Below are 12,192 nucleotides of genomic sequence, written 5' to 3'. Positions count from 1 at the left end.
AACTCTGTAGTATAACCTTGCAATTTTTCTGCAAATCTAAAATCATTCCAAAATAAGAAGCCTATTTAAAAAGAAATGATTTAGCGCCAACCATTAAAAGTCAAGAAGTTTGTACCTCAAAATTCTGACCCAATTCAATGTCCCTAGTCAAGCATCTTCAAGTAAAGTATCTCCATCCCAACAAGGCCAAAGGAGGGTTTGGGGATAGTTCACAGAAGGGACTCTAAATGCTACCTATTTCTCCAGTATTACTATAACTAAAATAAACCCCAGAAAAGCCTAAAAAAAAATGCTTACTTTAGGGAGGAATGAAAAGGAAAAACTATGAAACCATTTCTCAGTGGAAAAGAAGGCAAACAATAAATCCTATTTAAGTGCAACAGATTTGGGCAGTGGGCCACCAATAGAGAGGGGTATTCTAGAGCTCTCGGAACAGTAAAGCTTAATAGTAAATATATAACATTTTTCATATGCACTCATCTGTGGGCCAGGTGCTTTTTAAGGTATTTTATATAAACACACTTAACCCTCCCAAGAACCCTGTAAGATAGGCAGTACCTATAACTAAATTTTATTTTATTTTTGTTTTTTTAATGTTTGTTTGCATAAATCCAATAGGAATCTGATTTTTTCTTCTTTTTTTTTTTAATTTTATTTCTTTTTAGAGATGGGAAGGGAAGAAGAGAGGGAAAGAAACATCAATGTGTGGTTGCCACTTGCGCTGCTCCACTGAGTCACACCAGTGGGGGGACATATCTGAATTTTAGACCAGGAGTTCCGTAAGTGATAACAGAGATTTGAAGGCAACCACTATATGACACAGCCTTCTGATCAGCCAGGCCTTGAAAACAGTCCTGTTTTCTAGAGACCACTTTGCCCAAGGCTTGGGAGTGTGCTAGAATCGTGAAGGAATGTGACTCCACCACCCATTTTTCAAATTGTGTTCATAATCTTTCAAACCTGATGTACTTAGTGCTGTTCTTGTTGAGACACTGTTATACACAAAAGCTAGTTTTTCATAGTATTATCAGTTTTCAAATTCAGATACATGTTGGGCTGGCCTGGGAAACTGAAGGCCATATGTGACCTTATTTCTGTGGGAAAAGGGAGTTGATCTCAAAAAAAAAAATTCTTATAAATGGACCATTTAGCAATTGAGGATCCCTCTACATAGATCCCAAATCTCAAAATAATATAAACAAATTTTAATGAAGACACTGCAGCTGGTCAAATAAGCCAGTTTTGCTCGAAGTGGCACAGTTTCTCTCATATATAACCTAATAGGAATGGTGTTACTGAAAAAAAAAATTAGCTGAATAGTTTATAGATTTCCTTCACTATGGCCAATTTTAGATACCCAACAGTTAATATACTTCTCTGCCTGAACCCCCAATATGCTTTGCATCAAAAAATTACTACTGAGTAAACAAACATCTTTCACACACACCCAAGACAGAAGGGGTGTCATCTCAGAAGGTAGCCAAAGTAGGAATAGGAGCAGCAATAATGGTGACAACAAAGTAATAATGTCAAAAAGAACTGAGCATTTACGATTGCTAGGCATGCTCTAAATATTAGACATCCTCTGGCTCCTTTACTCCTCACAAAAATCCTGTGAGGTAGATATTACACTATCCCAATTTCAAAAATGAGGAAACAGGTCAGTGATTAAGCAACTTGCCCAACATCACTGAGCTACTGTCAAAAGCAAGATTTGAACATTTGAGAATTTTACCCTTGGAGATCATATTTTTAACCACTGCATTTTATGTATAATTAAATAATTTGGTGAAGTCTCAAAATAAGGGGGGGCTGACTCAAATTCATTTTTAAAACAACTGTAGTTTGAAGAACCCCCCCTCCCCAATAAAGAATGCCATCTTGACTATTATTTAGGACTATATCCTTCAACCAAGCTAAAACGGAACACGTCTATGGAGAATAAATTTAAAATATATTATGCTTTGCTTTTATCACTTTGAAATCCTTTACTTAATTGAACTCTACAAACAGTGGTAACTGCATGTAACTTCAACAACAGGCAAATAAAACTTTTATTTCTAAAGTCTTCAGGTAACACATACTGCCCATGTTTACCACTAAGTAAACTAGGGTGAAACAACCAAGAATTCCAATACTCCCGAAAAGTTTCAAAACAGCAGCAAGATATGGTGGGAACAAGATATTCCTTTTATGACAAAGAAAAACTGTTCTTCCCACAACACTAACATCTGCTTTAACGACAAACATTAACCTGGAATGGACTGAACTCAAAACATGTGCCTAAACCCAGAAATTCTTTACTGACAATCCATAAAGGCTATCAGTTTATCTCCCAAAAGAGCCATCTGATCCACATACCACATCTAATTTTGGAGAGCTAAGGGTGTGCTCCCTACCATCTCACTGAGTGATTAACAAAAAGCATGCAACCCTCCAACTTCTGGAGCACAAGCCGATTTTTAAAATCATCTATTTGAACCTCAGAACTTGCTTTCCTAGAAAATAAAGGTCTACATGCCAGGTTTCCAAGCCGGTCCACAAAAACTTAAACACCCATAAAGTTACAGAAGTATAATAAATTACCAAATCTGTAGGAAAACCCATTTAGCATTCAACTTAGAATAAAAGCAACTACTCCCGCCCCCCTTAGCCCTGGAAGTAGAATTCTTCCCTCCCCCAACTGGAAGTCCGGGCTCCCCTAGGACCAAAGGTACAGGCTTCCACAATCAAAGTGGAGTACAAGGAAAGGCGTGAAGGAGAGTGGTTGGCAGTGCATTCAGCCTCAGAGTTAGGACAAAAAGGCAGAGCTACGGTTGAGGAGATCCTGGGATGAGGGAGGCAAGACCTACTGGAATAGAAGGATGAAGGGTGGGATGGCAGCTAAAATGAACAAGGAAAAAGTGGGGGGTGAGTCGGGGTGGGCTGCAGAAGAAGACATGTGAACAATGCCTATTCCTGCAGTACATGGGTTTTTGTAAACTTTACTCTTTCAAATACTTAGGAGAGAGGGAAGGAAAAGAGAAACCGTGGCAAGGGTTTTGATACTGCCTCCCTCACTCTGGCTACTCATTCTCCTTTCAAGACAGAATGGAGTGGGTAAAGGGGTCTTTATCCAGGTCCCTCTTAAACTAAGAGCGCAGTGATTCAAAGAAGGTAAGTGGACTTTGAGTTTTGCTGCCCTGCCTGTCAGCATCCACTCTGCCAAAGACTTCTTTGTTCACTGAAGACTGTGGGAAGGCTCCAGGTACCAGAAGGAACAGTGTCAGAGAGGAAGGAAAGGAGAGAAATTTGAAGCAGAAAGGAAGTGGGATGTTTCAGAGTCAAACAAATCAATAGACCTGCCAATGAATTAAACTATAATAAATGTTCATAAGTATTTAGGATTAATTCCCTTTGACAGTTCCAAATATTTATTTCATCAGATCCATTTCACTTTTAAACAAATTGGCCAGAGTAATAAATTGAGGTTTATTATGCAGAAGGTATGGGGATAATAAGCTTCTAAAAACATAGGAGACAATTTCCTGGTGTCTTTTATTTATACAGTGGCAATATAAATCATTTCAGAAAAGCTTTATTTACTTAATGAGTACTCAGTTACATTATCATTTGTCGATTTTTTTTTTTGCTCCAATAGCCCAAATACCATGAGTAATTACCTTCACAAATAAGTATATTTAACTCTTTCTTGGGAGTGTAACTATATTGAAAAACTTGCTAATTCAGGCCAAACATTGCCCATCAGGATTGCAAGGTTTTATCTTCGGCAAAGCTCTAAACTCCACATAACACACAGGTGCAGATGCATCCTGAGGAGCATAGGACTGCTTTTTCCCTTGGCCTCCAATGCCCATGTTTCTGAGAGACATGGCTCCTTCACTGAAGGCCCCAGTTGACTCCCTAAAATATGGAGCAGTAAATCCCTAATTCCATAATGACTTCTCCAGAACTTCCAGCCACAGATAATTAATTTGACAGGTAAGCCTAACCCAAGGACCTGCTGGAGAATGAGTGCCAGGATCTAGCATCCCTCTGATTTTTATTCTTTTAACTTTCAACAGCTACTCTTCCAGTTGAACTCTCTTAAGCAGAGACAATGGCCAGGATGGCAAGCTCAGCAGTAAGCACATCAAAGATACGAGAGCAGAGACCAGTGGAAGACAAAAGTGACCCAACGGCCTGCCCTGTCTAGCCAAGATGTTCTTGCTGTTGCAACTACATCTAAGATACTGCCTGGAAACCTGGACGGTCTTTCACTCCCTAGCTCCACAGAAGATTATGCTGGATCCCAGAATAGCTACTGTGTTTTCTGCAAACCACGAACTAAGTCCAAAACTTCTGTACTAAATTAAAGAGGAGAAAAACAATATCTTATCAAGTACTCCACTTGCTGGAGAAGGTAGGTGGGTGAGGGAGTTAGGTGGGTGGGTATGTATTTATGCATACCTCCAAGCTATGATAAAGCAAATTCAAACCCCTATAAATACTTGGTACTTTATTTTAATAATATAATTTGAAAAACTATTCAGGATCAGAATAAACAAAATATTAAATGTATCCTGGACATGCTAAAACTGGAGGCAAAGTTACTGAAAACATCTGAATTTCAGATAGGACACTATGGGCTAGTGGGAATCCTTACTAACCAGCAAACCTGCGAAAATGTTACCTCTGGCTAGAAAATGAAGACATCTGGGGAAAAAAAGTCTTCAGATTATCTTCAGCCAAGAACACTGAAAGCTTTCAAGATTACCAACAGAATTGAAAGGTCTCTTTGTGACCAAAATTTCCATTTTCATAAAATTTGTATCAGTCAGCACATACACTTATGCAGAGCATAGTAGGAAAAAAACACATTGCAGAATGAGACACGCGAGTTGGAGTTCTAAGCTCTGCAATTTACCAGATATATGACCTCCTCAGGAAAGTTACTGAAGAGTACTGGAGGTTAAGTGTCGTTATCTGTACAACAGGGATAATGCTACCTTTGGCACAGGAATAGCTTTGAGGACTAAGTGCAGAAATACGTTAATTCTCCAAGCCCAGTGCCTGAATATAATCAATGTTAACTCCATCTGCTCCAACACAAACTGTACAGAGTGTGGGATCTATAATTGAGAAGACACTCAAATATGTGGAAGAAAATTTAGAGTGACAGAACACAGATTAATACTATATTTAATATTTATGTTCACTAAAGTCTTTCCCTTGATTAAGCTAGTTGCAGGCAAACGGGTGGGGGGAGACTAAAGTTGAAAAACTTCGCATCATACAGTGATTTAAAATTATGTATGTGTATATGCTTGCATTCTTCCAGTGTTCATAAAAAGACATCGTCACAAAACATACCATGATTAACGATACCCTTTAAAATCTAACACTGTGAAATTTTTAACTCTCATCTCAAAGCCCTTTTTTGATGTAAATGTTTCTTCTTACAAATGTTCTTGTATACTACTGTGAAGCATTTGCAAACGGGGAAAAAAGTAAATTCCCTTATCCTTCCCAAATAAAACTGTGCAAAAGAAGCTTTTCCAATTGTCAAATTGTTGTTTCCTATTCAGTCTTGTTTTTACAAACTAGAGGTAAATACATCACATGCCAAAATTGTCTAATTTGACGAATGTCACAGAAGAATACACGGAATTGACAAGCCCTGTCTGAACCAAGGGTGACAAGTTTTCTTAACCAATTTTTTGAAAGTACTTTTCAGTGAGGACAGAAACGCTTTTCATCAACATTATGAACTTTTGACTTTATATGCAGTTTACTTTATAACCCATCTTGTCCCCCATGCCACCCCCAAATCCTGCTTTTATGAACTTTAATAAGCTGGCACGCAGTACTAAGCTACAGAACTCCAGTGGTAATGACTCTAATCTGTTGGACCTCAGAGGAGGACTGTTCGTGTGATCTTTAAATGAACGTAGACGATGTTTTCTCCGTACTCCACACCTGCCCACAATCATTTGCAAACCTCTTTTAGAACAATTACTACTAGCCTTCCTCACAATTCTCAACAACCCCAACCTTGGTGCATTAGTTCTCATCCCCAGGCTGGGACCTGAAGCCCGTCCACAGTGGTTCACTCTTTTCAAAGTCCAGGGTCCGGCGAGGAAGGACATCTTCCCCTCCGTTCGAGGGGCGAAGGCTAACCCAGGCCCCCGGCCACTCCCTCTCTTCTCGGCCGTCCGGGGCCGCCGCGCCAGGCCCTGCGCAGACCTCCCGCACCCCAGAGCCCCAGGCCAAGCAGCCACGCACACACCCACTCCCACGGGCGCGGGGTCACAGTGTCGACCCCCGGGCCACCCCCGATGCCCCCATCCAGGCAGGTGCCGGGCCTCCTCGCGGACACTCACCCGGCAGCCACTGATCGCTGCTCGCCGCCGCCTCGCAGTCACTCCCGCAGCCTATTCCCGCGGGGGGTCTGTGCCGGCGCGGCTTCCCCGACCGACCCCCCCTTCGGGTGCGCGCCGCGCAAAGCCCGGATACGGTGAGAGCCGCCGCCACCGCCCCCTTTCCTCCCTCCTCCCTCAGTGCGTCCCTCCCACCGGGGCCCGCCTCGTATTTCCTGGATCCGCTCTCAGCTAGAGCTTGGCTAGCGAATCGTCGGCTTCAGGTCTCCCTTCGGGCGCCGTTGCTCGCCAGACACAAAGATGGCGCCGCCGGAGACTGCTGGAGGCACTCTCGCGAGTCTTCCCCGACAGCAACCGGAGGGCGGGGGCCCTCTGGAAAGGTGGTCAATTACAGTAGCCTGAGCTGGCCTCTAAACGAACGTTCCCTCGTTTCGGCTAGAGGCAGTGCTGCTTCTAGGAGGTTATTGCGCTTGCGCACGGGCGGGCAGGCGGCCGGACAGCGCATGCCCAGAAAAAGCCTCTACAGCAGCACCCATTGCTCCAGGTTTTACCTGTTTCCACTGGAGGCGCGGAGTGAAGAAGGGGGCGGAGCAACCAGAATGAAACTCCGGAAAGGGCTGGGCAGGAGCCGGCTGCGAAGTGAGAGGCGTCCCTTAAGGCTGGGTCATCTGGAGAGCCTAAAGGGCCAATACGCTTTGGGGTCCCCGGGCGTTCTCTAGTCTTTTCACTCTCCTTACCCTCCCTGTCACCGAGTATTCTTTGCAGAATATCAGCTGTCCCTTCATCGTATTGTCCATTTGCGTTATTTATTGAGAGCTTATTGTGTGCTCAGCTGGGCTGACAGCTGACAGTCACAGTCCTTCCGTTTCTCACAGCACCATCTAACTTTCTCTTTCATTTTGGCGCTGTGTGAGCCTCCCAAATCTCATACTATTTACCGCTTGTGTTCCTGTCGTGTTTTTCCTCACTCATTCATTTATTCATTCATTTAAACGCGTGTCTTTGAGTTTCCTATGTGCCAGGTCCTGAGGAAACAGATGTGCTCTGACTTCAGGGAGCTTTTGGTCTGAGACGGAGGTGGATGAGGGGAAAAAATTGATGACAGTTCACAGTAAATTCTGTGATAAAAATGAGTACAGATACTGGGGTGGGGTGTCCTGAAATATAGCAGAGAGAAAATTCTTGAGGTGAGTCTTACCCTCAAGGTTAAGTACAGTAAGTGAGAAAATGAGTGAGGAAAGTGAGGAAACAAGCCATTCCGATTATTTTAACAAAGAATTTAGTATAAAGGATTGATAATCAGATACCTGAACAGTCAAGAAGAAAACTCAGTATAAAGCAGAGATAGCACCTGCAGGACGCTGCTACTATGCCTGGAACTTGGGGAACTAAGGAAAGAGGTTGGCATCATTACAATTTAGATATTTAGAGGAGGAGCCTTGTGGAGCTGAAACTGCGATTTTCGAGGAGGGAGCAGTATCTTCTGGTACTGGTGTTTCTGAGCAGGGCTCAAGATGCTGTGTCCACTAGTGTGTGCAAAACTGCAAACTGGTTCCAGGTGTTTCTATGGGTAGGAACCTCTACTGCCCTTCTGAGAGCTTCTAATCTCTCTCCAGCCTGGTGATGAGAATGATACATGTAGAGCAGAGCTGAATTTGACCCATATCCTGAAGCAGAGCAGCTCTGGTGTTAAGAACCACTCATTTTGGAAGCTGAATGTGGTCAGAAAGGGAGCCATTCTCTCCTGTTGCATAGCCCACATAGTAGGGCCCATCATGTTAAAACATTTGGAGAAAACCTCCTTCAAATTCAGGTTTCATATCAAACAGAACTGCCCTGGCCAACTCACAAACCCATGAATGAGAAACAGATGTGCATTGTAATATGGCACTGAGACTTGGACCTATTACATGGCAAAAGTGTACTCATACAGCAGCTCTGTTCCACTAAGCGAGCAGGAGTTAGTCTCCTGTCTTGCTCCACCATCCCTAGGGTGTTGTCCTAATATATTTGGTCCAAAATGGTTCAGTACCATATCACATTCCAGCCATCAAGAAGGAAAAAGCTTACCTATTTCCTTCAAGAGCACAACCCAGAAGTTGTCAACATAACTTGTGTTCACAGCCCATTGGCAAGAACTTAATCACATTAGTGTATTTACCAGCAAGGGAGATGTGGTCCTAATTCTAAGCAGTCTTGTACCTAACTAAAAATCTATGAGTTGAGAGAAAAGGTTGGGGAGACAACCAGCAGCCCCATAAAATGATCACAACTCAGAACCTGATTTAAAATTATACCTTGTTCTGCCCTGGCTGGTGTGGCTCAGTGGATTGAGCACCAGCCTGAGAACCAAAGGGTCGCTGGTTCAGTTCCCAGCCAGAGTGCATGCCTGGGTTGTGGGCCAGGTCCCCAGTAGGGGACTTGCCAGAGGCAACCACACATTGATGTTTCTCTCCCTCTCTTTCTCCCTCCCTTCTCCTCTGTCTAAAAATAAATAAATAAAATCTTTTTAAAAATTATGCCTTGTTCTCTCTCATCAGTGAGGAGTTTAAAGTCAGAGAAGCAGGTATAATCCTTCTTTTTCTGTTCCTTAGGCTTCTACATCTCCTCCCACATTTTGCTAACCACAGTTTCTTCTACTCCAAGGATGAAGAGGGTGGGAATGAAGGTGGGCAAGTTACTGCTTTGCAGGTGCTGTCATAGATGTCTTTGTCTTCTCTGCGCATGGCAGATGCCTAAAATTGCCTCTTTCTCTCTTGGTTTAATTTGGAGGTTCTTAGGCTTCTACTGGGAAGATTTGATAGCATGTTTGAGGACACAAATAAATAATGCTCTTTTCTCTGGCCTCTCTTTCCTCAGCCCCTGGTCTCATGTAGTTTTTGTTGCTGTTCTAAGTCCTCTTTTGGTTGTCAATCCCTTCTGTGTGACTGGCACCCAAATGTTGGCTACCTCATGGGGTGAGTGTGATTCTCCAGCACCACCCTCAAGGTACAGTTCTTTGATAAGGACTCGACCTTTTCTTTTAAAAATATGTTTATTGATTTTAGAGAGAGAGGAAGGGAGAGAGAAAGAGAGAGGGAAACATGGATGTGAGAGAGCAACAACGATAGGTTGCCTCCCATATGCACCCCGATCCGGGATCAAACTCATAACCTAGCTATGTGCCCTGACCAGGAATCAAACCCCCAACCTTTTGCTGTATGGAACAGTGTTCCAAACAACTGAGCCACACTGGCCAGGGTTGGACTCAACCTTTTCTAACTCCTTCTCAGTTCCTGCCTCTTGTGGAATACCCTCAACTTCTTACTCTCAGGACCCCCTCACCCAATGTCATGGCACAAACAAGAGGCTCCAGCTTGCTTGCCTTCTGTGATGTTCATTTGTTAAGAGGTTTTATTTATTTTTTTTTAGAGAAGGAAACAGAGGGAGAACAAGAGGGAGAGAAACATCATTGTGTGGTTGCCTCTCGAGTGTCCCCTACTGGGGACTTGGCCTGCAACCCAGGCATGTGCCCTGACTGGGAATGGAACTGGTGACCCTTTGGTTCACAGGCTGGCACTCAATCCACTGAGCCACACCAGCCAGGGCCTGTGATGTTCATTTGATCCATGGGGAACTCACATGCCTTTGTCATGCTGCACAACAGACATGCCACCCAGTCCTGCTGCTCCAGCAACCTTCTTGTCTTCATAATTCTTTTGGCAGATGACAGGCAGCAGTCGCTCTGCCGATTCTAGCCTCCAAACTCCAAGGATATGTGGTCAGCTCTCCCAAAACGCTCTGCCTGGATTGGACCTCTAGATAGCCCCTGTTCAGTAACCAAGCAACTAGAAGGTGATACATCTTGAAGGTGCCCCTCACTCAGCTCTCGGAGGTGCCCTCGCTTGGCTTTGCCCTCCCTTGTAGGAGAGAAAAATCTACATTTCCTCAAAAGTGGTAAGTAATACAAATCTCCCTTCCGGTCTTTTTTTTTCCCTCCCCCCGCAGAATTGTATGGTTTTATTAACACAAAGGCAGTGTGCACGCAAGCTGTGTATTTATACCCTTTGCTGTGCAGCCTGGCATTGGGATTGGTGACTCTGATGGGCTGGTGGGTTGTTCTCTCCACAAGGGCTTTGTGGTTCTTTCAGGAAATGTGAGCAATCTCAGCACAGTGACATTTGTTGCACATCAGCAGCACTTCAAACTTCTTGGCGTTGTGGACCAGGAACTTCTGAAAGCCACTGGGCAGCATGTGATTTGTTTTCTTGTTGCTCCCATAACCAATGTTGGGCATCAAGACCTGGCCCTGGAATCTTCTGTGCATACTATTGTCAATGCCTCTGGGTTTCCACCAGTTATGTGTAGTTTTGACAGATCGGTCTGATTGATGCTGGATGAACTCCTTGGTCCTCTTTGGGTCTGAGGGCAGCCATGATGCTGAGTAGGAGATGGCTGCCACCTGCGTAGGCAGTGCCAAGGAAGAGCTAGCCTTCTCTTCTTCAGGCTGTGGGAGGTGTTTGGGTGATAGTCACAGAACCGGTTTTGCTGCCTTTTAGTGAACCTTTAGGGAAGGGCCTAGGAGCTCTCTTTAGAATGTGATAGAACTTGGCTTGTACTTTCTTCAGCTGCAGCAGATACATCTTCTGTCCCGTTTCAGTTATTTTGGGCTCACTTGTATCAATAATCTATTGCCACATAACAAACCATTCCAAAACATAATAGCCTAAAATAACAACCATTGTATTTGTTCATTATGCAATATGTTAGTAATTTGGGTTGGGCTCCGCTGGGCAGCTCTTCCTCTGGTCTCACACAGGGTCACTCGGTGACAGGAATAGAGGCTGTGCCCTGGCTGGTGTGGCTCAGTGAATTGAGTACCAGCCTGCAAACTGAAGGGATGCTGGTTCGATTCCCAGTCAGGGCACATGCCTGGGTTGTGGGCCAGGTCCCTGGTTGGGGGCGTGTGGGAGGCAACCAATCGATGTTTCTCACATTGCTGTGTCTCTCCCTTTCTTTCTCCCTCCCTTCCCCTTTCTCTCAAAATTAATAAATAAAATCTTAAAAACCAAAAAAGTATAGAGGCTGTGCATGAGACCAGCAAGGGCTCCTCTTAGCAAGTCAACTCAATTCCACCAGGTATGATCTAAAAGCTAAAAAGTTAGCTGAACCTTTAACGGGCCATTTCATTAGACTGCCTGATCCTGAGTGGTGAGGTTTATGTGATGAGACCAGTGGTTCTCATGGTCATGTGCAACTCCTTTGCTGTAACATGGGTCCATTGGTTTTAAGCAATACTGTACGGTGGTGCCGCTGGGGGAACTGTGGAGAGGAAAAGCAAACTCATAATGAGAGTATGAATCAGTTCTGGAAAGAATGAATCTGCTGCCCCATAGTCACACCCCATGTGGAAAGGATCCAAAGTAATCAATTTATCCAAGTGGCTGGCTGGTTTCCTTGAGAAATTATGCCATACTGTGGCTCGGTGTTGGTTTCTGCAGGTGGTGGGTTGGGCCAGTAGTAGCTAATTGAACTTTGGTGAGAGGGAGCCCTTGTTGGACCTAAAGGGTGACCCTGGGTTCACCCTTCATGTAAAGCAAGTCTATGAGGAACCTTGTGAGTGATGGACCACTTGGGCTGCTTGGTGCCAGTCTCTCTGGATTTAGGGTGCCAGCTCTCTGTAGGCATTGTCTGGGACCTTGAGACTGAGTAGATGTTACAGTCCTACTGTAAGGGAAGAAAGTCCCATGGGAAGCTGAGCTTGTGTGCAGAACATCCCTCTGGGAGAAGAGCAGATCTCTGGTTCCAGTTAGCTTTTTGCCTGCAACCTAGCATGAGTTCTCAGGATCACGTT

At 44.1% G+C, this 12,192-nt stretch overlaps 1 protein-coding gene across 2 annotated transcripts in view; it reads right to left on the bottom strand.

Moving 5' to 3' along the window:
- The window catches only part of TAB3 (TGF-beta activated kinase 1 (MAP3K7) binding protein 3), a 60,856-nt gene extending 54,089 nt beyond the window's left edge, over positions 1-6,767 (bottom strand). Inside the window, exon 1 of one of the 2 annotated variants that reach the window (XM_045856041.1) lies at positions 6,363-6,767. The gene's annotated coding sequence lies outside the window, so the exon portion shown is untranslated. The remainder of the gene's footprint in view (positions 1-6,362) is intronic. The other variant, XM_045856040.1, reaches the window with a different exon arrangement.
- Positions 6,768-12,192: the final 5,425 nt, after the last annotated feature.

The sequence above is a fragment of the Phyllostomus hastatus genome, unplaced genomic scaffold, assembly GCF_019186645.2.
Source record: "Phyllostomus hastatus isolate PE091 unplaced genomic scaffold, TTU_PhHast_1.1 phas_scaffold_12, whole genome shotgun sequence".
NCBI lineage: Eukaryota > Metazoa > Chordata > Mammalia > Chiroptera > Phyllostomidae > Phyllostomus > Phyllostomus hastatus.
The sequence above is the reverse complement of the archived record's forward strand: the minus strand, read 5'-3'. Positions and strand labels throughout refer to the sequence as shown.